General features: G+C 35.8%; 2 protein-coding genes across 5 annotated transcripts in view; one reads left to right on the top strand and one right to left on the bottom strand.

Annotated features, from left to right (window-relative positions):
* The window catches only part of LOC129747679 (UDP-glucosyltransferase 2-like), an 80,849-nt gene extending 77,559 nt beyond the window's left edge, over nucleotides 1-3,290 (bottom strand). Inside the window, exon 1 of the mRNA XM_055741990.1 lies at nucleotides 2,632-3,290. The gene's annotated coding sequence lies outside the window, so the exon portion shown is untranslated. The remainder of the gene's footprint in view (nucleotides 1-2,631) is intronic.
* LOC129747677 (sterol carrier protein 2) overlaps nucleotides 1-26,224 on the top strand; it is a 33,842-nt gene that overhangs the window by 5,152 nt on the left and 2,466 nt on the right. The window lies entirely within an intron of this gene.

The raw sequence follows: 26,224 nt of genomic DNA, 5'->3' as shown, positions 1-26,224 counted from the left end.
TGAGTGACAAACGGTGTAAGAAAACCCTTTCCTTTACAATTTTTTATTTTTGGTATTGTTATTATTTTTATCTAAATTTGAATTTCGAAACCCCCCTCCCCCCCATGGACGGGTTCTTTGCACGGGCCTGATTTGGTCACATTTTTTGTACTTCAAAGTTACTTTTTTCATTCTACATAGTCACAATTTGGGCACTTTTTTCGGTCCTCAAAGTCACTATTTGGTCACTTTTTTTTTCAAAATTTGGTCACTAAAGTCACTACTTTTTCATTGTCAAACCGCTACCAGCTCTGTAAGAATTTTTTCTACCGGAAGTTCCGAGATAGCGGCCAAAACTCCCTTTGGACCACCAAAAACTTATACATCCGTGGATAGATTTATTCTTGACAATTTCAAATATTATAAAATAAGCGCAGTATTCGGAACGTGTCACAAGTTATAAGCATTCTAAAAAGAGATCTTTTTCGGGACTTTTTTCATTCGGAATCAGCAACTGGTGATCTCGTAGAATATTTTGACTTATTTTTTTCGATATTGAGAAACTAGAATAAATTATCTATAACTACAATGAATTAAAATTCATCGAAATCGGTCAATATTTGCGGCCAGGGGAACTTACGCAAACTCTCGGGTCATATAGACCCGAACAGCCTAATTACGGATTTTTTTGAGAGAGCACTTCCGGTGGTCACAGGAAGTTGCCTGGTACTACAGATTGTGTATGTCATGATTCCCCAGAGAGGTTTTTAAAATCAAATTTTTGCGACTTTTTCTCGAAGAGTTATGATGATTTGAATGTGCGCTTCGGGTCATATTGACCCGAACGACTTTGGAAGGTTAATGATCCCGCGCCGATCCTACGGTGCATAGGGCCGTGGTAAAAGACCTCCACTTTAGACAATCCCGAGCCAGCGTCTTCACCAGGTCCCAGTCAAGATTCTCGTCGACAGTTTGGATTTCAGCACCTAGGCTTCGCCGCCACAAGTTTCTGGGTCTGCCTCTTCTTCGATGTCCCTCTGGATTCCAATATAGCGCCTCTCTGCAAATCTCGTTTTCATCTTTTCGCAGCGTGCGCCCAATCCATCTCCACTTACGTTCCGAATCTCCAGCGCCCTTTGATGACACCGGCGATGTAGTTCCTCATTCGAGATCCAGTTGCCAGGCCACCAATCGCGGATGATATTCCGCATGCAGCGGTTTACAAATACTTGCAGTTTTCGCGTCGTCACCGCATATGTGCACCAAATTTTGCACCCGTACAGAAATACGAATTTGACGTTTGAGTTGAAGATTCGGATTTTCGTTCGTAGAGAGATCTGGCTTGACTGTTTCGGAGACTCGCAAATGCGAAACGGGTCTTTCTGATCCGGGTTTCGATGTCTTTCCTGGTACCACCATCAGACGTTATCTGGCTACCAAGATACTGGAAGCACTCCACTTTCTCAACTTGTTGGCCAGCTACCATGAAACTGGAGGGATTTCCTGTGTTGATCTCCATCGGCTTGGAGGCTTCCCTGCCCGGGTTTCTGGGTCTGCCTCTCCTTCCATGTCCCTCTGGAGTCTGGATTCCAATCTAGCGCCTCTCTGCAAATCTCGTTTTCTTCTTTCCGCAGCGTGTGCCCAATCCATCTCCACTTACGTTCCCGAATCTCGATTTCTAGCGCCCTTTGATGACACCGGCGATGTAGTTCCTCATTTGAGATCCAATTGCCAGGCCACTAAGCGCAGATGATACTCCGCAGGCAGCGATTCACATATACTTGCAGTTTTCGCGTCGATGTGCACCAAGTTTCGCACCTTACTTACACTTTACTAAGATTTTTTTATTTGGTACAATATAATTAAATTGTGAAATTAACGATTTAACGTGAAAAATCGGAAAATCGCTAAACAAGTTCTTTTAATTTGGTTCTCAATGTCAATATGAGAAAGCTTTTGGCATTATTGGGTAACGATAAGGTTATGTTGAAAAAAAATTATGTAATTGCACTCTACCTATGAGTTTACTTTTCAATCAAATTCACTAATCCAATTTTACCAAGTAAATCCGCCTCAAATCTGCTTTTAATTATAAACAAAAAAAAACCTGATTTCGACCTATAGCAGAAGCATGGCCTTCAAGTTCTTTACAATATGAAAAGCGACTGAAGTTGGTTACTATGGCATGACAGAATATCTGTGATTGGCTTTTTTTTTTGTTTGAGTCGGTCAACCAATTTAATGATTTCTCTCGAGCGCTTCTTACACGAGAAGATGAGCTGGTTTGCTTGTTTTGTTAGTTTGCTCGTCTGTTTAGTGCAGCGGCAGTCGTACTCGCCTTTTAATGTGGAATCGATTCTTTGAGATGAGACTCGATCGAGTATCTAACTCGACTCGTCTGAATATTCTCTCCTCCATTGCACATCCATGTCATCCATCGTTTTTACTTAATTGATTGATCGGACAAATAACTTTCATAAGATGCCGATAAATCAATGTGAATTGGCTGTTTTGAACTTGTCATTTTGGTTTCGCTTTTGAATTCTCAAAGATACAACTTAATTTTTTTTAAATGTCCATTTACAAATAAATAGGTATGTTAATACTTTTGAAATGAGATCTTAGAAGTAGATACATTCGAATAATACTCACCTTGAGAGTCTTCTCTCGCCTCGATCCTCAACCTTTTGTAGAGCAAATCTGTACTGTGCGGTGCTGAACTTTGCACCCCGATTGCGTGTGATAGATCACTTCGTTCCCTCGATTCAGAGAGCTCACTTTTCACTATCACACATCTAGCGGCCCTAACAACACCGAGAAATAGGATTACTACACGCACTGTTAATGAGCCAACTGACTTCCCAGTATGTAAATTGCAACACCAATGCCGGACCACAAAACTTGAAAACGAAAAACCACCCTTATTGCGATGATAACGCGCCAAGCTTCGTGCGCATTCGCTTCCGTGCGCACTTATTGGCAAACTATATGAACAAATCACTGAAGTCCGACAACTGGACAAACAATTGCTGCCAGTCAGCTTCGCGGATGAATTCTTCTAAGTTTCGGTACACGATACGCCAGCAAAGAAGACGCTTAATAGAATATGGATACCAATCGTACGTGTCGTGAACATAATCGAGTAAAAACAACAAAACAAAATAAAAACTCGAAACGCTCTTCTTCGCTCACCCTCGCCTACACTCACAATTAGTGTCGCATCGTCGTGACGATCCGTGAAACTTCGTATATAGCTCCAAAAGGGGGGAACCCAAGCCACGAGACCGAGACACACGCGCAACAGGTTCACGAGGTTGCCGGGACAAGATAGAGAAAAAAACTACTGAGAAGCCCCTGTTTTTTTTTTCTCTAGACAGAAGAGAGAAACCGGCAAGCAACGTATGTATATCTAAGCACAAAGTTACGTCTTTAACGTGTGTCTCAGTCGATATTGTTTCCAAGAGTTGTATGTCTCCCAGTCCAGCTGGCATCCCTCGAACGTTGTTTGCCGTGTAGTAAACCCCTGTTCAATTTATTAGTTTCGCGTTTATGGGATGTAGTAACCGCGTACTCATAGTAAGATATAATCGTGTAGTAATTCTTTTCTTTTATGAATCAAAGGGCTGGATGACTCATGTGTGGTGGCTCCAGAGAGTAGATTTTCTACTACCTAATTAGTTGGTGTCTGAGTGTAAAATTTATAGTTGAAATGTTTCTTTGGCAGAACTCGCAGAACGTATTGAAATAAACGGCGCTTTGTAACGATCATTGGTCTCAGTTTCACGTAAAAAAGATATGTAATGTATAAAAATTAAAATAATCTGCAAAAGTGATCATGGCGAATTTTAAAAATCGATTGTTTTATAAAAGTACAGAAACTGGGAGAGTGAAAACAAATCAAAGCTAAATAGCTAAATCACCTAAAATTCACAAAACGTTGTGATCTGGATTTATTTTGAAAAAGAAATACTTATCTTATAGATTGAATAAGACTTCCAACGAATACTAGCTCACTCTTAATCTCATACATTTACAGGGATGCTTTTCTCCGTGGGGTTTTTACGGAGCCGGAGAATTTTTTTTTTATTTTTTTTTTTATTTTTTTTTTTTTTTTTTTTTAATTTATTTGGTCCTTAGGATTTTAACACCTGGATGTCATTCATCCCTCACGGAGCCGGAGAATTTCAACACCGCACTATTATTGCCACGAACTGTCCGGAGAGATTGTTAGTTTTTCACCACTCTCTATCTGCTTTCGAAGCTCCCGAGTGTCATAACACTAATTCAAACTCGCACCGCCACCAGATCCTCACATTAGAGCATGAATGTTCACACCGTAGAGCACCGTGGAGTGGCACATTTCCTCACCGGCGAGAATCACCTGCGTTTTTTGGTGACTTGGCTTTGCCGAACGTAAGGCAAGCTGGAAGTTGAAAGTAATGTGCTATAAGACGGTAACCATTCCTTAGTCATTCTTACAGGTGTTCGTCAATTGATCGTTTTGAGTGATACATCAGTTGATCGATTTATTTTGATTGATGTAAAAAAACCTCCCAAAACATTTGTTTTTAATTCGAAAATTCACTTCGCTCAAAAACATCATATTTTTTTCTAGGATTTTTACCACGCAGTGCCATTTTTTCCTTTAAAACCAATTTATGAACGCTGTATAATAAGGTTTAAAAATGTTGCAATCTGATGAGTACGATTCTTTTTTTTTACAAAAATCTTTTTTGTACGTACATCTTAAACTACATATGCATCATTAAAAACTCGGACCGAACTTTTAAAAAAGTTGTTATGATTAAAAAATAGGTTTTTTTTCACTAAATAAACATTTTCATTTATAGAAATCTTAAATATGATATGACAGCAACGGATATGTAAATATTTCTTTTTCAGATAAACAAACTTTTTCTTTGTTACCGGTCCAATTGGAATTGCCCCTTCAAGTATACTATCACACGAAATACCCCTTAATGTATACAATCGCCTGCAATGTTTTCGTTTTCAATAATTGGATCGTTCGGTTTTCTCGGTGGTGAATGTGGGGAACATAAGAGCTCTCATTCTCACGCTCGTTGGTGTTGAATTTTAAAATCCTCTCCAGTGGTGTTAGCTAAACATCTCCTTGGTGAAATTCAGAGAAACTCCGCGGGGATTAAGAAAACCCGCACCGCGGAGATTCTCCGTGGAGAAAATGCATTCCTGCATTTATGAATCCATTAAGTGCTTGCACGATATCTTAAAAATGACTTAAGTAGTCATTTTTAAGATATCGTGCAAGCACTTAATGTGTTCAAAGATTTCGTTGTCCTGTTCTGGATAAAGAGAATTTCAAAAAATGAAAAAAATCAAAATAATAACAAAAAGTTGAACATTTAATGCACAAAACTAGAATAAGAAAAAATTGCTGAAATTTAAAAAATTCCTATAGCAACAATAAAAAATTACAAACACCACGACAATTTTGCAAACTACATAGAAAAAAAACAATTGAAAATGACAAAAATTGGAGAAGAAATTAAATTAAAAAAAATTCAAAAATGACACACCTTACAGAAATTTCAAAAAACAACTAGGGGAGATGAGGGCATAACGAGCACCCGAGGCATAATGAGAAGTCCATTTTTCTACATAAGTACGTATTTTCTTAAACAAATTTTCATGAGGACTTGTTTCGTACTACCTTTAGTATTAATTTTTCACCAAAAAAGAAATATCCTTTTCATATTTACAGAAATATTAAATAATAACCAGCAAGGTTCTCAAGTGACGAAAATATTATAATTTTTGAGCACCACCAAATAAGCTTTTATGACCTTTAAATCATCTTGATCTGAAATGTACGCACTGCAACATGATCTACACATTGTTTTTCAATTTTCAGCATCATAAAATTTTTGATTTTTCACTTTAATCAATTGTAAAACGCGTTTTTACTTTAATTTGTTCACTAGAGGCGAACAGAGCACTTTCAATGAAGGCATATTGAGCATTTTCTGCCGGGGAATCTAGCAGCGAATTCGACTCGATGAATATCAATTGAGTAATAGAGCTACAGCTTAACTTGTATCGTCTGACGATTTGGCCTATTGGTAAGATGTCGGAGAGGTAATCAGTAGACTCGAGTTCGATTCCTGATCGAGGGGATTTTTTTTTTGCACATACCATTCATGATTGATTTTTTTTATTGTTACATTATACGGCTAATAGCATCAAAGCATCATCCGTCAAACAAAACACCAGAAACATAATGTATGAACATGTGTTTATTCTTTGAATTCTACAAACAGACCTAGATTATTTTGTTTTTGCTTTGTTTGATGAATCTACGCCTCACCGTTTAGTGCAATCATGATCATAAATGATTAAAGAAGAAAAAAAAACACCTCCACCGGAATCGAACTCGAGCCTACTGATTATCTCTCCGACATCTAACCAATAGGCCAAATCGTCAGACGATACAAGTTGAGCTGTAGCTCTATTACTCAATTGACTTCATCGAGTCGAATTCGCTGCTAGATTCCCCGGCAGAAAATGCTCATTATGCCTTCATTAATGGTGCTCATACTGCCTCGGGGGGTTTCTCATTATGCCTCTACAGTGACTGGTTTTCAGCTTTCGGCAAATTTTTTTAAAATGCATCTTCAAACGTTTTTATCTACTTTTTCAAGTTTCATCCAATTAGACAATAGACTATTTGAGTGTTGGAACACGAATCAATGATGTAATTCACATATTACAGCTGTTCTCTATGGTTAAATAAGCATTTTCCTTAAGGTGCCCATTATGCCCTCATCTCCCCTATGACGATTCAAATAAGGAATAATAGCAACAATGCCATAAAACCAGATAAAACGACAAGAATGACTAAATTAAACAAAATTGGCAATAAGAACAATATAACTCCGATTTTTCAATTTTGGCGTACAGTTCGGTCTGGTCGAATCGCGACCAAATATGAAAAAAAACCAAATAGTAATAAATATTTCTAAAATTTCAGTAATAACATATAACAAACAAAAATTACAAAAATGAGAAATTATCAAACTCGATCAAAATGAAAGAAAAAATGCAAAAATGGAAACGTTCGGTCTAGGGACGAATGCCTCCTGTGGAGTTAAAATCCCTTATAAAAAAAATCCAGAAATGATAAAAAAATAAAAATGACATAAATTACACAAAAAATAAAAATGAAAAGGTACAAAAATGACTTAAATAAAAAAAAATAGCACAATCAGGACAAATATTATTAAAAAAAAACTTAAATTACAAAAAAATACTAAAATGAAAAGAAATGAACCAAATGACAAAAATGGTTTAAATGACAAAACGTAATAAATGACAAGAATTACAAAATGGACAAACATCTATATATGGGTCATTCCATGTCAAGTGTGCACAGCGAAAAAAAAAATCTTATCGAAAATTCGCCAAACTTGGCCGAAAGACTTTCTGAGGCCTACAAAATAAATCCTCAATTTTTGAGAATGATCCGCCCACCCCTCGTTCCAGGACCCTCCCTTCTTTTTTTCACGATTTTGAAAAATTCATCATTTTTAAAATACTATATCTCCTGACTAAAAAATCATACCAAAATGACAAAATATGCGTTGTGTAGATTTCATTAAAATCTATCAATTGATGTTATCCATTTTTTGAAATAGTGACGTTTCAAACGTCAAAACATAGCTCTAAAAATAAAACGTTAATTTTTGCAAGGAAAGTATTTTTTTTTTATTTTATGATTTGATTGTGTTTTTGAGAAAATTTTACGTAAGAACCAATTAAAATCCCAATATAATATTTCTTGTTTTCGAGATATGAAAGATTCAAGTTAAACCCTTAAACTTTTTGTAATCCCATTCACGATTTTCTGGACGATTTAAATTTAAAATCAGCATACACATGATGTTACCACTAGTGAGCAGCAAATTTTTGTAAAGATAAGGTGCTTAAAAATATAATAACACTTTTTGTTTCAATTCGTTTTGCTATTGAATAATAATTTTATTCACTATCACACTGTATAAAATCATTAAGCAAGAGCGGATGAATAAATGTGAGGATTTGGTTCATTCTTCATAAAACTGTTAAACTTATTCACAGAAAATGTGTTAATGTCGAGATTCTGCTCGCATGTTGATTACCTACTAAACTTACATGAATTATGGCGATACTGGTCTAACAAACTGACTATTGACGCACAACATTTGTTCATTGTATAACATTGTATAGTATTGTATTGTATAATTGTATAATAGTTTTGTTTTTGTTGACACCGAGTGGCACTAAACAATAACAATTTTTTTTAACTGATTCACTGACTATTGTGAACGAATTGTTGCCTCAACTGCTCGCTTGCTGCTACTTGCTAGTAGTTATGAATACAACTTCTAAAATCGAAGATTGCGGTTGGAATATGTTGCCTTCTGTTACTGGATTAGAACGGAGTTGTCTTGGTGACTTTTTTGTTAAGCTTCTAAATAGTCGGGAACAGTTTTCCGAGCATGGCAAAAGCAACGTGTTCAATTGGAAAAGAACTTCATAAGCGATGCTCAGTGGATACATTTTTCAAGAACACACGACTTTTTACCTCAAGGGAGTGGAATTTGTTCAAATTGCGATCAGAAGTGCATAATCTAAAGTCTGTCTGCAAAAACCATTCTAACAAGTTCGGTAAATTGTACCCTGTTTCGCAAAATGTTGCTCATGTTGAATGCTTTCAAATCAGAATATCATTAACTGACAGATTTGTAGCATCTGTGGCAATCAAAGGAATTCGTTCGTTTCACGCCGCAATCCCTTTAGATGCTGGAAAAATTGGAATAAAAACATTTTCAAGCTCCGCGGAATTTGAAATATTCAATGTATGCAAAAAGAAAAGACAATCTGAAGATGATTTAACTTGCAGAGTTGGAACGAAAAAAAAGAAGAAACAAAATAGCTATACTTCGAATAAAAATATTTCATAAACCGATAATATTGTTTTCCGTTCATTCAAAATGTTATTCCAAATTTTCTTTAGTTAGTATCATGAAAACAAAAAATCTGTTCAAGCATGGAAGATGTGACTAAAAATTTCGACGATTGTTGCACTCTAGTGAAACCACTGAGCGCTGCGAGTAAATAATTGTTAGACAATTAAACTTAAATCTTTCATATCTCGAAAACAAGAAATATTATATTGGGATTTTAATTGGTTCTTACGTAAAATTTTCTCAAAAAAACAATAAAATTCAAGAAAAAAATATACTTTCCTTGCGAAAATTAACGTTTTATTTTTAGAGCTATGTTTTGACGTTTGAAACGTCACTTTTTCAAAAAATGGATAACATCAATTGATAGATTTTAATAAAATCTACACAACGCATATTTTGTCATTTTGGTATGATTTTTTAGTCAGGAGATATAGCATTTTAAAAATGATGAATTTTTCAAAATTGTGAAATAAAGAAGGGAGGGTCCTGGAACGAGGGGTGGGCGGATCATTCTCAAATATTGAGGATTTATTTTGTAGGCCTCAGAAAGTCTTTCGGCCAAGTTTCGCGAATTTTCAATAAGAATCAGACGACAGAAGAGGGGTCGTTCATATTACCTTCATAATATTTAAGACATAATTTCGTTGTTATGCATCCGAAAAAAGACAGAAATTCGAACACGGGTGTTCTTTTCGACGGTCATTCAATTTCTTATTTTAAATTTCCGCTTGGTTGCTTGTCATAGGTCGATTGCAAGTTCTGTTTAGTATTTAAAGCAATTTTTTCGTGAAAATGCGTCCTAATTATCAACCAAATACAAAATCATCAGCTTTAAAGTTAAAAGCGAAACGAAGTTCGTACGGGATCAGCTAGTTATCATGATAAAAAGGAAAAAAAAAATGTCGAAAGTTCCAATAATAACGAAAATAACAAAAATTACACATGTGGTATAAAAATTACAAAAATGACAAAAACAGCACAAAAAACCAAAGGAAATGTCCCAAATGACAAAATTGAAACTAAGGCAAAATTAATAAGAATCACAAAAATGACAGAAACGCAGATATTACAAAATGACAAAAATAACAAACGTCGCAAAAATCGGAGAAAAGTGATGTCCATCTATGAAATTTTATAAATGGATAGAGAGTTAGAAGAAATGAAAGATGGTGAAAATGAGCGGGTAGAATATATTTAGAAGCATTCTTATCACATGTCAAGTTTTTGTTCAGCACGGGCCAACTACTATGAGTTGAGTTGAGAGTTGAATCTACCATCACACGTTAGTAGGCCAAGCGTTGTTTGCCCCACATTCGTTCGGCAAGTTTTCCGCTTGTGGGGCGAACCACCAAATTTAATATGTAAAGATAATGACTCATTTTAGTGGGTTGGGCCAATTTAAAAACTTAACTGCACAAAACACACGTAGATTATGTAGAAAAATATCACTAACACAGCATCATACCATCGTCACAGAGAACAGACGTACAAGCTTGAACAAAAAATCTTCCAAAAAGTGTGCTTGTAAAATTTCAAAAGCTGACGTTGAAAATTGACTTGAAACAGTGCCATCTATTGCGCCGTTCAAAAGTTTCAAATCAAATTTTCAAGTGCCCAGTTTTGAAAAGGCGTAATCTCATATGAACTCATCAATTATAAAACTAATGTCGCTCTAAAATAGATGGGTTCAATTTATTGCTAGACAAATGCAATAAGGCTTACTTTTGAATCAACAAAATTCCACTCTTTTTATTCACCCATCATCAGATGTCCCCCAAAGTAACCAGACACGTTACGTAAATTTAAAAATAAAAAAAGTTGTTTCATTCGAAAGTCAATAATTAAAAACCGTTTAAAAAGTACCGGTGATAAACTTTTATTCACTCCAGTCTATTTTTGCACTACTGAGGCAGTCGAAATAACTAAGAGTTTTACAATAAGTTTTTGCAGCCAAAAAAACAAGAATTGGTTCAAAATGATCGTTGAAAATTTTACACAAGTTTCGTGGGGTAGTTTGTGCGTCTGTTCTCTGTGCTATCGTACATTATTTGTCGAAGGAAGGGGGGTCTAGTTTTCTAAACAATTTTGTTTGCCAAGTTGAAAAGCGGCGAAATGATTGGCGCGTCATCCTCGTTTATTAAAGGCCTCTCTGAAGTCGTGATGTGCATCGATTCCCAGGAATTTAAATGCGACGCTTTTCGAACGCATTTTTTAAATTTCACCTTTTCCTAATCTATGGAATGGTTGAATTCTGATGCGTGGACGACTACACTGGATTCGTTGGATCTGTTGTTGTCTACGGCGTTTTTATGCTCCTTAATCCGTGATTTAAAGTTGCGCCTTGTTTGGCCAATATAGACCGCCGGGCAGGTCTCGCAAGGTATCTCGTAGATACCAGATCTTTCCTCCGGCCGGAGGCACCTTATCTTTCAGTGAAACCAAACGATCGTTTAGGGAGGTTGTTGGAACTTTTGTATGCCACTTTCAAATCATAGTTGGAAAGGATCTTCCGAATACTATAACACGGTGCCCCCCTGGACCGTTATTATAAAAAAAAGTGACCATCAAAACCAAGTATAGGGCTCGATTCCTTAGGTTATTCTACACCTCTAGGCAAATTTTTTAAAAAATCCCTAGTCGAATTTTCGAGAAATCTTGATTTGAAGTTTTTAGGTCAAAAAACCAATATAATCATAATTCGAAGTACATTAATATCGCCAAGATACCTCCGAAAAGGTCCAACAAGTTTTCCGAGATGTTTTCAACCGGAAGGTACATGTTGCCGTTGCTACAATTGTAATTATTTACAGCTGACTTAACTCACCAAACAGGCTTAAGTATGTTGTTTATACGGTTTAATTTGTTATAATTAATACAGAGGAAGAAACGATTGGCTAAATATTTATAGTTTCCTGCGTTTTATTGACGATTTTTCAACACTGCATTCATTAACCCATTAAGTGTTTGCATAATTTTTCATAAGGATGGACCATTCATTTTTCACTTATGTGAATTCGAAGAGAAGCAGAAGAAAATTTCTGAAAATAAAGGAAGTTAAAAATATTTACAAAAAATTGAGAAATAAATGCAAAAATGGAAAAGTGATATTTGAAAAGTTGTTATAATACACAAATAAGCAAATAACAAAAAACACGACAATTTCGCAAACTAGGGGACCTTAAAGAGGACGCTTATTTAACCATAGAAAACAGCTTTAATTTGTCTGTCAGTTACTTCATTGTTTCGTGTTCAGACACTGAAAAAGTCTTTTCCTAACTGGCCAAAACTTGAAAAAGTAGATAAAAACGTTTAAAAATGCATTTTAAAATTTTTAGCCAAAAACTGAAAATCAGTCACTTAAAAAGGCATAATGAGAACCCGCACTGGGGCAGTTGAGCACCACTAATCGGGGCACGATGAGCATTTTCTGTCATAGAATCTAGCAGCGAATTCATGCACTCGATGAAATTAACTGAATTATTGAGCTACGGGTTGACTTGTTTTATCAGATAATTTGGCCTACTAGTTAGGTGTCAGAGAAACAATTGAAAACTTGAGTTCGATTCCTGGTCGAGGTGATTTTTTTTTTCATTTACCCTTCATGATCATGATGCATTTTGCACTAAACGGTGAGTCGTAGATTTTTTATGTTTCGTTGTTTTAACGATTATAATATTATAAATAATTACTCAGCAATTTTTTTTTTGCTGGAAACCAGCAAAATTTAGCTGGTTTTTGTCCCGCTGACTTTCCAGCCAAATTGAAATTGCTGGAAAAAAACAGCAAACGTTAATGCTGGTTTCCAGCAATTCAAATTGCTGGAAAATCAGCAATCCAGATTGCTCGAAACCAACTATTTCTTTCAACACAACCGGCAGTATTTAGTATGAAATTTATATTTCAATTCAAAATTAAAGTTTAATATTGGCTGTGCATATAATTAGCAATAAAAACAAATTATTTTCTCCCATTTTCAATAAGGGATTTATTTATTTTCAAAAAAAAACCTTTCTTTTCACAACTTTCTAATACCGGCTCTGGGGTGGCTGCTTTGTGGCAAAGTGTTGATCATCCGCCACCTATAAAAATAGTTTTGATATAGTAGAATAGTACCTTCTATGGAATCTTATGGAATATCTACCTGTACAATAAAAACTTACCCTTGACTTGATGCCTGGTTGCTAAATTATAGAGGAAAATAAAAATAATTATATTGATCTAACCAAAATTCGTAAAATAGAGTCTCACCTTGTTTCAGCGTACGAAAACAAACTAACTCCAATGTGACAAGCGACAACTCGATTGCTGATTTTCCAGCCGTGGTAGGCCACGACTACATGACCAATCAGAAGCTACTAGAATGTCGCAGCATGCTATCATCACGCTAGGAGTACTTGCTGGTATAAATACCACCCCTTGTGTGAAAGATCTGTCATTCAGTTGTCACACTTGCTTGAATAAACATCAATCTAGTTTTATTCTCTTGTTAGTCTCTAGTCTTTTATTCTTCTGGGAACACGACAAATTGGCGACGAGAACCTCGAAGATCCCGATCAGAAGATGACCGAAATGGATATCAAAAACGCTATCCTCCGGCTCACCGATATCCTGGCCAACCAGCAGCAGCAGATTGCAGTTCTCCTACAGAACAACGCAGTTCCCCAGGCTGGAAGCGAGAAAATAATCGAGTCGCTGGCAACGGGAATTCAAGAATTCCGGTTCGACCCAGACGGCGGAATTTTCTTCGACTCTTGGTTCGCTCGGTATGAAGACGTCTTCAGGCAAGATGGGCAACATTTGGACGACGCTGCAAAGGTCAGGCTGCTCCTCCGGAAAGTCGATACGCAGTTCCACGAACGGTATCTGGACAGCATTTTGCCGAGTCACCCCCGAGACTTTGACTTTGAAACAAGGGTGACAAAGCTCAAGCGTCTCTTCGGTCGACAAAAATCGCTGTTCAACGCACGGTACCAGTGCCTGCAGTACAGGAAGGACGACGCAGATGATTTCACCGCATACGCAGCTTCCATCAACAAAAACTGCGAGGCGTTTCAACTAAACCGGCTTACTAGTGACCAGTTCAAAGCTCTGCGTTTCGTATGTGGTTTACAATCGCCACGGGACGCTGACATACGAACTCGGCTCATTAGTAAGCTCGAAGCCGAAGAAAGCTCCCCACCTGTCGAAGGTTGCCAGCTTACCCTGGACAAGCTGGTAGACGAGTGCCACAAGCTCATCAACCTGAAACAGGACACACAAATGATTGAGAAGAAGGACCCCTCAATCAACGCTGTGTCCCTCCATCCAAAACCACCCGAGAAGAAGACGAAAAAGGTTCCAAAGACGCCCTGCTGGCTCTGCGGGGACTTCCATTACGTCCGTGAGTGCCCGTTCCAGAATTTCACCTGCGGAAAATGCAAACGCAGGGGTCACAAGGAAGGTTACTGTGCTTCAGCGGAATCCAGGAAGAAACCAACCGACGAGCATCACCCGAGCAACCGAAAGATGAAGAGCATCAGTTTGGTGAAACATGTTGACATCTCCAAAAAGCGCAAATTTGCTGAGATAAATTTGAACGGTGTCAATGTAAAGCTCCAACTCGACTGTGCGGCCGACATCACCATAATTTCGACGGAAACCTGGGCTTGCATCGGGAAACCAACAATCAACCAGACGAACATCATTGCGACCAGTGCATCCGGAAATATCCTCGACGTTTTTTCCGGAACGTCTCAAAACGAGCATGCATCTACGTCACCAACCATCCAGATCTGAACGTCCTTGGCATCGACCTCATCGATACATTCAACCTTTGGTCGATTCCCTTCGATTCACTGGACGGGTCCACTTCGAACTTCCCTATGCAACCAACATTCGTCGCTGGGGATCAAGTCAAGGCGAAAATTCGACAAAAGAGTAAGGTCAAATGGATACCTGGTAGAATCATCGAACTCAAAAACGGAGGGAAGTACACCGTACTGCTGGACAACGGTCGACTCATCAGATCTCACACCAATCAACTGAAGGCCTGGTTCATCGAAGCAGCAGCACCGGTTCCAACACCAAATCTTCCATTGTCGGTGTTGTTGGATGATTTCGTTTGAGCTCGTACGATCTTTCTTAAAAAAGGGAGATGTGGTAGGCCACGACCACATGACCAATCAGAAGCTACTAGAATGTCGCAGCATGCTATCATCACGCTAGGAGTACTTGCTGGTATAAATACCACCCCTTGTGTGAAAGATCTGTCATTCAGTTGTCACACTTGCTTGAATAAACATATCTCTTGGTTTAGTTTAGTCTTTTATTCTTCTGGGAACACGACACCAGCAAACAAGATCAATTAAAGGAAAGTCCAGCAATTTGAAAATCGATTGCTGATTTTTCAGCAGAAATGACAAGAACACATCCGATTGCTGAAAAATCCAGCAATTCGAAAACCGATTGCTGGTTTCCAGCAAAAATTTGGATTGTTGAACGTTTCCAGCAATTTGTTTTGCTGGAAATCGAAGCAAAAATTTACTGTGTATGATGATTAAATGACAAATATGATGAAAATAAGAATAATGACCAGAATGATATACAGCTCGCGTGAGCTTTCATTATGTTGGTTGAAACATCTTGGGAATCACAGAAAATTGCTGCAAAAGTTATCAAAACAACTTTCAAATTTGTGTTTCACATATAGAATATGTTTTCCAGACTAAAAATTTGCTAAAAGAAAAAAAATTGCCCCTAAGGTATGTCAGCTGTTGTATATTTTCTGTAATAAAACTGTAAAATAAACAAAACATGACAAAAATAACACCAATGACCAGGAAAAATAACGTAGATCAAAACTGAAAAAAATTACAGAAACTGCCAAAAATTAAAATAATTACAAGTATCATCAAAATTACAGAAATGACAAAAATAATAAAAATGACTTTTTGTCATGCAGAACATATAAAAATTTATAGGTACAAAAATGGCTCAAATATCAAAAATGGCTATAATAGATATACATTACAAAATAACTCAAATTACAAAATTGACAAAAGAATAAAGGTGACAAAAATACGAAAATCATTTAAATGACAAAAATGATTAACATGAAAAAATGACAATATTGACAATGTTGACGGAAATGCCAAACACGACGAAAATAGCATGAATGAAATAATAAAAAAGGCAAGAATGACAGAATATAAGATAAATACAAAAAACAAACATACTGAAGATGTAAATAAGCTAACAATTTAAAATAAAATCAAAAAACGTCAAAAATAACAAAAAAAAACAGCAAAAATGAGTAATAAAAACTACAAAAATTAAAAGAAAACGGTGAGAACAACTTAAATGACCAGTTTTACCAGTTTGACAGAAATTTCAAAAATATTAAAATCTAGGTCAGGCAAATAGAAATTCGCTGTTGCATTTCTACAGCATTTTTTTACTTTTCGGCAAAAAACTGAGCACTTTTGGAAAAGATTTTTTTAAACGTTCACACACACATAGGATCTCAGTGAAACTTCATGTTTCTTTGAAGAGATCTTCTTTCCTTAACTCTAAGCGTACATTATTCGAAGTTATTATGGCTAGCATCTTACAAATGCTAAAACCACCAGACCACAGAAAGTGTACTATATGCCATGACCGGGATTCGATCTCATGAACTTTAGCGTAGATGACTTGAACTCTAACCACTACGCCAAAGCCGCTGGCAAAAAAAACTCGTTCCGGAACCAAACAAATTCAACAAGACTATTGTTTATAGATGAGGCATGCTTGCTAAGTTTAGTGAAACTTGTTAATCTGTCCAATGCAAAACTCTCACAAAGACTTTAAAAAAGTTTTAATAATGATGATTCTAATAAAACAAAATTTGATACCTGCTTACTGAACGGTGATTGAATCAGACCCCCCTTTCCACCCCTAGATTAAAATGATTAAAAAATGATAAATATTCCAAAAAATAAAAGTTACAAAAAAAATCAGAAATTTGCTAGAATTTAAAAATGAACAAATAGGCATGCACAATAAAGGTTTCAAAAATCACAAAAAACGACAAAAATGATAAAATCGACAAAATTTACAATTTGATTATAGTCCAGAAATGCCTGAAATAACAGAAATGACAAAAATTACTAAAATGAAAAGAAATGAACCAAATGACAAAAAAATGGCGCAAAATTTACAAAAATGGTATAAACGACAAAAAGAAACAAATGACAAAAATTACAAAATTGACTAAATGATAAAAATGACAATAATTACAAAAATATCTAAAGTAACAAGAATAACGAAATCGACTAGTATTACTGAAGTGGTATAAAAATGTCAAATTTGATAAAAAAGACAAAAACGATAGACAAAGACAAAAATGTCAAGAAATGACCCAAATGACAAAAATGAAATAAAGACAACATTAACAAAAATCTCAAAATGACAAAAACGGAAAAATTACAAAATGACAATAATTGCAAACATTACCAAAATTACTTCAACTACTATAATTGTAAAATTGACAAAAGTGGTTATAAAGAAAAAAAATAACCAAAATATAACAGCAATTAGAAAAGTTACAAAAATAACAAAAATTAAAAAAAATGACAATCTAAGTACATTTACAATAACAACAAAAATGACATGAATGATAACAAGTATAAACACAGGGTGGCTAGCGAACCGGGAAAAAACCTGGAATTTCGGCACCTAACCGAAAATTGCCATTGTTTGAAAAATTTCCACGAAATTTAAAAAAACTTTTAGAAATTAACTTATAAATTTATGAGTTTTTGACAGTCTCGATATAGATTAACCTCATAAACGCATACTTCCGTATATTAGTTGATAGACAAACTTTATCTATATCACTTTTTTCACTTTTATACCAAATTTGTCGAATGTCGGTATTTTTCGGCGTAGATTTCTTAGCGGTCCTCAATATGTAACCACTTAATCAGGTTTAGTTTTCGATGTCAAACGATTCAGTGTTCGATTTACATCTTTCATAAAGTACGCATCTCTTTTTTACCACATTTCTTGTATTTCGTTTGAATTGGCCTGAGGAACGAAGCCTCATATCGCAAGTGTTTTGTTTTTCATTCTTCCTATACTACTAGGGCACTACTAAAGTTATTCGTTGTTTCGTATAGAAAAAAATTTTTTTTTCCTAAAACATCTTTGCATTATTACAAAAAAAAAACACAATGCACTTATAAAATAACTTAATATTTTCCTGCAATCTTATGATTTTAAATTTTGTAAAAAAAAATCCCGATTTAGCTTAGCTTAGCTTAGCTTGATTGATTTGTAAAAAAAAATCCCGATTTAAGTTAACAAACTGATTTGATAGCTACTATGTTTCGACGCATTTCAAACATATTTCTATCTATACAATTTTCTTTAACAAATCTATATTAGTTCTAGAAAAACTGAAATTTTTACGGTAGCTGAAAAGAATTACTTTTTAATTAAAAAAAATCATGTTAATCGAACTTGTTTTTGCAAAATTGTTGAGCAAATTAATGAATAGATGCTAATTTCGTTGGATTCGTTTCAAAAACTTATGACAACCTGTCGAATTGATACGAAAAGACGTCGAAATATTTATCATGACAACAATTGTTAAAAATTTGAGGGCTTTGCATTGAATTTTTTTTATTCATTACGATTTTATATTAAAACACAAGTACAGACCTCGTTCGTTTTTGGCAACATTCGATTTTGGCACATGTGCCAAAATCGAACGGTTTTTAGAAACAACATTACTCTTTAGTTTTCGTTATAACAGGACCAATTTAATTAAGACAAACATCAAAAATACGTTTTCATGTTCTGAAATGGTGATTAAATGCAACAACAAAAACCAAAGATTTTTTTAATTTGATTAAGTACTCAAAAATGACAAAAAGATGAAAAATTCAAAAAGTTAAAAAACAAATTTAAACAAAAGACCGAATATGTCAAAAAACAACTAAAAAATGATGAAAATTGACAAAAACAGCAAATATGACAAAAGAAAACAAACATTATAAACAAAACAAGAAAAGTACAAAATGCATCAAAAACATGATGAAAAAATTTAAAAATGACTACAAATGGTCGGAAACTGACTAAAACCAACGTTTTTGATAATAATAATAGTTATTTTGTAAAAATAACTGAAAAACACGATAAGAAAAAAACCGTTCGATTTTGGCAACATTCGATTTTGGCAACACAAAATGTACGGGCGTGTTGCCAAAATCGAACGGGGTCTGTATAATAAATACCGCCAAAATCATAATTTTGAACCGGGAAAAAACCGGTGGAAAACCGGGAAAAACTTTGGAATTTCAAAACGAAAAATCGCTAGCAATCCTGTGAAAACACGACAAAAATGTTGAAATTTGGAATGAAAAAAAAAGAATTAAATTTACACAATTTACAATATAGACTACAATGATCAACATTAACAAAAAAAGAAAAAGTAACAAAAATGGATAAAAAAAATAAAGATTGCAGAAATGACTTTGTGGTCACAAAAAGTAAGTTTGTCTTTCTTAATCACTTTTGCATATTTTTTCATTTGTGTCATTTCTGTCCTAATAATCGTTTTGAAGTTTTTGTGGTATATTTTGTCAGTTTCAAGCAGTGATTGAAATCCTCACCAATTTTCTCATCAGAGGCATTCAAAATACACACTTTGAGGCCTTGCATAGCTATACAGGAGACGATACATATACATTCATTCAAACCTCCCCCCATGAGGAGGATCTGCTCTGAGAGACACTATTCGTTTGCTGCCCCGAACGAACTCTCTCAACGTTCGGTTGCTACATGATGCATAAAGAAGACGAGGCACCCATTCTCATTTACGTTCTTGAATTTGAATAACTCCAGCCGATAGCTGTGGTTGAGGAGAACATCTTCAACCTCGCCGCAAAGGTTGAGGCAACAACGACAACAACCGAACTTATTGCATTGCACAGGCCCGCGACGTATGGTGCAAAGAGAGGGGAGGAAAAAGAAACGAAAAAACTAGCTTTTACCGTATTTTTTTTCACCTAGAGGCAACCTAGGTTCGCTCTAACTGCTGTCATCGTGCTCATTTATTGCTCGAGAGGCAACCTAGGTTCGCTCGAAAAAGGGACGGAGTCACCCTGAGAAAAAAGTCAGTTTTGCGAGAAGTTCACCAATACTCTCAACGTTGTTGTCAAAACATTAAACAGCTGTTTTTGGCTGAAAACAAAACAGCTGAAATAATGAACGGGCAAATGATTATTGCCGCGATTTTGAACCTCTCAGCCAAGCAAAATCGTACTATCTGCAGTCCAGTGCAATCCGGACACAAAAAACGGCAATCCGGATGTGAAGAACCGAATGAAGAAATCCAGAAGGGAGAACAAAATGACAGCTGCATGTAAACATTGCGCTCGTTCTCACGCACATCTACGTATGGAATAACTCGAAACCCGAAACTTGCTTTTTTATTCTGACGGTTCTAGAGCAAAATCCGGAATCAAAAAAAAATACGCCATTTGGCGTGCGGTTGCTGTGCAATAATAGCAATAGCAGAAAAACCTCACGCATTCGATCCAGGCACAAACGAAGAGACTCGGGTTTGCTCTGCCTTTTGAATTCGGTTCCCTCAAGAATGTAACAGGATATGAGTGAGAGCCATTCGTTTGGTTTTTTGGATTCGCTGCCTCGAATGTATATTGCTTCTTGAAGGCGGGCCATGTGAGAGCGTATGCATCATCGGTTTTGTCGTTTTCGCTGCCTCAAAGCAACCTTTGCTTCCGAGTAAAGCGTTGAGCAAGAGATGGTTGATCAACTCATGCTCAGCAAAATTCAATCACTGGTTTCAAGTTTTGTTTTCTAGGAAACAGAGGAGTAAGCCATGACTTTTAAGGCGACGGACACGTTTTTCTTTCTCTCCGTCAAAAACTTAAATCAATTATCGTTTTACTAGGAAATTTGAAGTCAAAAAGTGAAACATCTTTGAATAGTAAGAGCTCGGCAGAAGTTCTCTATGTGTTTTTGGTACTTTTTGTTTTTAATGAAACCTTGTTGAGGAGCGTGGAGTTGCGTTTCGATCACTATAAGGTTCAGTTGAATTCAAGCTTGCGCCCCCGAAAAGATGATAATTAGTGATTGGAAATTTTTGTGATAAAAAAAACACGGCGGCCGTACCATTGGGCAAAGGGCAAAGGATTGACATCGAGAAAAAGCCCAATCTACTTCCCGGAGAATCCTGAAAGCAGCTCGGACCGCTGTCCAGGAGTTCAAAGGAGTTTTGCCTCGTTGTTTTAAGATCTGAAGTGGCAATAAATTTCTTTATACCGTTTATACCTCATGGTTGTCAGCATCATCACAAAACATTGGTGACCTCTTTCCATTTTATTTGTTTATTTGTGAACATTATAATTTTTATTTATCAATCCTATCTGTCAAGTAGGTTTTCCCATCAAAACGAATAACCCTTCCCTTTCTGGTCTGAAACAAAATCTTTACATGTAGGGTCGTATGAGTTCTCTGCACCTGAAAAGTTCATTTAGCTGTTCAGACTATCCCGATATGATTACCTACATTGATTTGCCACGGTGTGCATTGTGGTACTACACTGATTTTCAATAACAACACTTGAAATGAGTATTGAATCCAGGTACTTATTTTGGCATCTTGTGTTGGGCTTGACTATTAGTTGTACTTCGTGTAACAGCCAATGCAAGATGTGTGCACGCAGCGAAAAGATTTTTTATTTCAAAGGAAAGTGCCGCAAAAACAAAGGATTTTTTCCTTTGTTTTTGGGATAAAAAAAAATCATTTGGTTCAAATGAATTTTTCTTTGTTTCGAAGAATTTTTCTTTTGAAAAATCTTTGAATCAAAATTCTAATCCTTTGAAACAAAAAACAGTTTCATTTGATACAAAGTTGTTTTCGTTTGCTACAATGTAACATAGATTTAGATTTAAAAGCATTCATTCATTGAACTCTTTCCCATTTATTCCAATTGGAAGAAATATTTTCAGTTGTTCCGAAGTTCCTATTAGGAATTCAAAATAATAAAAAGAAAAATATAAAATTTTAATTCTTTTTTATTCACGAACTTAAAAAAAAACACTTGTTCACTATATAAATAATTGAATGATCCGATCCTAAATTTCGGTGACAAAGTTTACCAGTCTGGCGTAGAGGCATTTCTTCGTGAGCTGACTTCCGGAAGCAAGTCTCGTTGCTGGCTTTCCTCGCTATCCGACTGGTGGTTGCCGCTGAAGATCGGGCCGAAGATAAACTAACCGCTGAATTTCGGGTGGAATCAGCAGTGGTCCTGTAACAATGCAAGCGCTTATAGAAATTCTTAAATATTCCCTTTTTTTATTAACGGATACACTTACCATTCTTGTAACTCGGAGTTAGCTCAGTGGGTGGGAATTTAGGAAAGGTAAACAAATGGGAACTCAGGGTCGTTTTGATGTTTTATGCAACGCGACACTTTCTTTCCGCGGAACTCGCAGCAGGGTGATCCAATCAGAATCGAGTCGACCAGGGGCGTACACGGGTGATTACCTCTCATGCTAGAAACCAGTCCAAATTTTTAAATGATATTAACCGAGGCGGACAAAGCATGACCATTCATGAAAGTGAACATTTAAAACGATCAATGGATGGGCATTAATAAACAGGTGTAAATCAACTAAATATTTCTAACAAATATACTAAAGCTGTAGATTCAAATTTACATAATTTTGGGGTTTATTGTTTACAAATTTTGGGTGTGACGTCACAATTTCTGTTTAGCATACTTGCGGTTAGTTTTCTGTGCACTTAGCTGCAGCTGCTGGAGCAGCGAAACCGACGAAAGATGTTATTTACAGGAACCAGGAAGAACCGACGGATGTCCATCGGATGATGTTGCTGTTGTTGTTGTGATCGACGAACGCAGAGTCCTCAACAGGCTTCTTTCCGGCGTCCCGGAAGAGCCTGGAACTTGTCGTTGGTAATTCCGGCCTTGTGTCAAGCACCGGGAGGACTTCGTCGGTAACCTTGAAGTGGCGAGCAAGGTTAGGATGTTGGTCTCTTTCTGTCTGCTTCTGGATTGGCTTTTTGGTGCCGCTGTGTGTTTCAACTGTACGATGTAGCTGGCGAATAGGCATAGAAACAAGAAAAGGCCCTCTTGGACCTGCCAAGTAGGGTTATAAAACCTGCGACTAATAACACCGTCCACGTGGTTCACAAATTGTTTTGTTTTTGTTTAACAATCATTTACCTTTTCCATTAAACGTGTTTTTGTTCGACATAATGTTCATAATATGTTTTTCTTTTAACGATCTTTAGGCTATAACAAATTTACATTAAGATTTTAACATGTGATTTTTCGTCTTTATCGTTCCGTGTTAATTTTACTAACCGTACTATTTTCCGCATTTTTTTAACATTTACACCGTACTAATTATCGTGCTTTTAATACGTTTTTGTTTTTGTACTCTAGAATAAGTAGAAATAAATTAACCAATTTACACCACAAACTTTAACAAATTTTACATTATTTTTAACACAAGACGCGCACTTCTTTACTCTAACGAGATCACAGACAGAAAGGCCATGCGTAGCGGGGCCGATATTCGCGAGACCTCAAGTTTTGGCCGACGCCCATACTTCCTGCAAAATTACATGGTGCGTCGTTCTCTGGGTGCCCACACTTCCCCGCGACGACCCTGGTTGAGCACGACGCCTATGGATCACTCAGAGAAAGAGAGTGCCTGTGCGGAATGACAGTTGGGTTGGGTGAAGTTAGCCGTTATTTCGGGTGACATTTGTTGTTTTTCCTTAAAGGACAGGGATGATTCGATTTTGTGGCGGAGCCACACAAAAATATGTAACAGACGGTTACATTCTTGATCCTGAATTCTCCTTAGCTAACTCTGATTAACTTGTTTAGATTTTTAACACAACCTACCAAACTCAATTCTATTTTTCTGTTTTATTCATCTTGCTCAATCCAAAATAACTCTAAGTTTTAAGTTTTTATTTAAACAAAATATTCCTTTCCTTCGAAAGCATTTTTCTTTGGTTAAAAGAAAATTTACTTTGTCTCAAAAGAAATATGCAATTGAACAAATGTCTTTTAAATCAAAGAATTTCTTTAAAATCAAAGTCCAAAATTATTCAATTCAAAAAATTTATTCTTTCTTTCAAAAATTATTTATTTGAATCAAAACCATAATTCATTGATTCAAAGAAAACAAGAGTTTGGTTCCAAAAAATGAATTTTTTGATTCAAAGTCAGTTTTGTTTTGTATCAAAATCCAAGTTTTCTCTGCGTGTGTAGTCACCCTATGCTACACGGAAAATAATAAAAAGGTAAAATTTACCGAGTTAGCAAAGGTGAACGCTCGTGAAAGCCAAAAAGGTAACTTCTACTTCTTCGAGGTGAAACTCACCTCACAACGAGGTAAAATTTACTGAATTGAGCTCAATAAAAAAGTATAATTCACCGAGAAAAAAAGGTAAATCCAAATAAGGTAAAACTTACCTCGTAGCGAGGTGAAATTGACCTGAATTGAGCTAAACAAAACGGTACAATTCATCTCGAACAAAAGTAACTATTTGCCGAATCCGTTTATTGAGGTTAAGCTGTTTTGTCGTTCAGAAGGGAAGTTTTGTTTCGTGCCAATATGGAAAAATCGGAACAGAATGGTAAGTGTTTTCATCATAATAATTTGCTTTTGTTTCAGATCGGCCCAGCTTCTAGGTGTATTCCACGTCATCCTCCAGATATCATTCCGGAAAAGCCGGACCTGACTGGATAAGTCGCCATTATGGCGCGGAAGAACGAGAAGTCGAATTGCCACGAGCCTGGCGAAAAAAGGACTTACCTCAATAATTTTTTTAAACAAGGTGATATATTTAAAAAATAATATAATGAATTGTCCCTATGTATTTATTTATAAAATAAATATAAATTTTTCAATGAATATTGTTTTCATTTTTATTGAAGAAACCAACCAAACCAACAAGCATTTACCTTTCAAATCAGTGAATGAGAAAACGATATTATTTACTATTTTGCTAGGTGAATGGGAAAAAGGTAAAATTTACCATTTTGCTAGGTGAATTGAAAAAAGGTAAAATTTACCTTTTTGCTAGGTGAATGAAAAAAGGTAAAATTCACCTAGAAAGAGGGGTGGAAAAAAATCACCTCGCAAAAAGGTAAGTTTTACCTTTTTATTATTTTCCGTGTATGCTTCAAGTTTTGTTTTCTAGGAAACAAAATTTATGCAAGCCTCATTGCATACATGTAGGACTCGTGCGGATAAACCATCTTTTTGCACTTATAAATATTTGAAAAGAAGTTTTGAAGAACCTCTTGACTGAATGAAACTATAATTTCAAAGTCATCGAATGCTAGCAAGTGGCTGTTGAAATACTAGGATTTGGGGGTTTCAAATACTGTGGCTAAATTCAAAGGAATTCATCAACTACTTTGAAATCATCTTTTTGCCACTTGTCTTGTGCATAATTAACTAGGTACATATTTTATTTAAACGAGATTTGGAAGATGCTTCCAAATTCTTTTTGGCCTTGTAGAGCAAGAACGATGGATGTGATTTCAAGTGTTTAAGTTACCAGGAAGAATCTCGTCTCACCTATATAATGTCTTTATCCGCACGGAGTAAAATTGTACATTGAATGACGTGTCTCATTTCTTATTCTAATTTTCAAACTCGATTTTCATATTTGGGATATAAAAATATAAAAAAAATAAATTTAAAAAAAAGCCAAAATTTTTTTTTTCTTTTTTCTTAGGTTCACCCATTAAACGGTATAATTTATAAAATGATAAGACCAGAAATCGGCCAAATGGCAAGTAACAAATATAAAATACGGTGATTGATCTCTTCATTAAATTAAAACTTTGGCTAAAAAAACCAAAACAACGGCACCAGAGCATCGGTCGTAGTCCACTATCAGACTATCAAACGTAACATTTCGCAACCAAACCCCGGTTGTAACGAACGTGATGATAATAAAATGAAAAAACTACACATCGACTGATCCGTTTCTGAGTTAAAGGTAGCTTGTCTGAGCGATCACATATCATAATGCTTCTAAAAAACTCTATCCGCTCATTTTCACCTTCTTTCATTTCTCTTAACTTTCTATCCGTCTATAAAAAATCATAATTCACGTTCTTACTAAAAAGGACATCACTTTTCACCGATAAGCCCGATAAATTAAGTAACAAATTCGGATTCCGAATTCTTATTCTAAACTCCGATTTTGAGCTAAAA

This window comes from Uranotaenia lowii, chromosome 2 (genome assembly GCF_029784155.1).
Source record: "Uranotaenia lowii strain MFRU-FL chromosome 2, ASM2978415v1, whole genome shotgun sequence".
NCBI lineage: Eukaryota > Metazoa > Arthropoda > Insecta > Diptera > Culicidae > Uranotaenia > Uranotaenia lowii.
The sequence above is the reverse complement of the archived record's forward strand: the minus strand, read 5'-3'. Positions and strand labels throughout refer to the sequence as shown.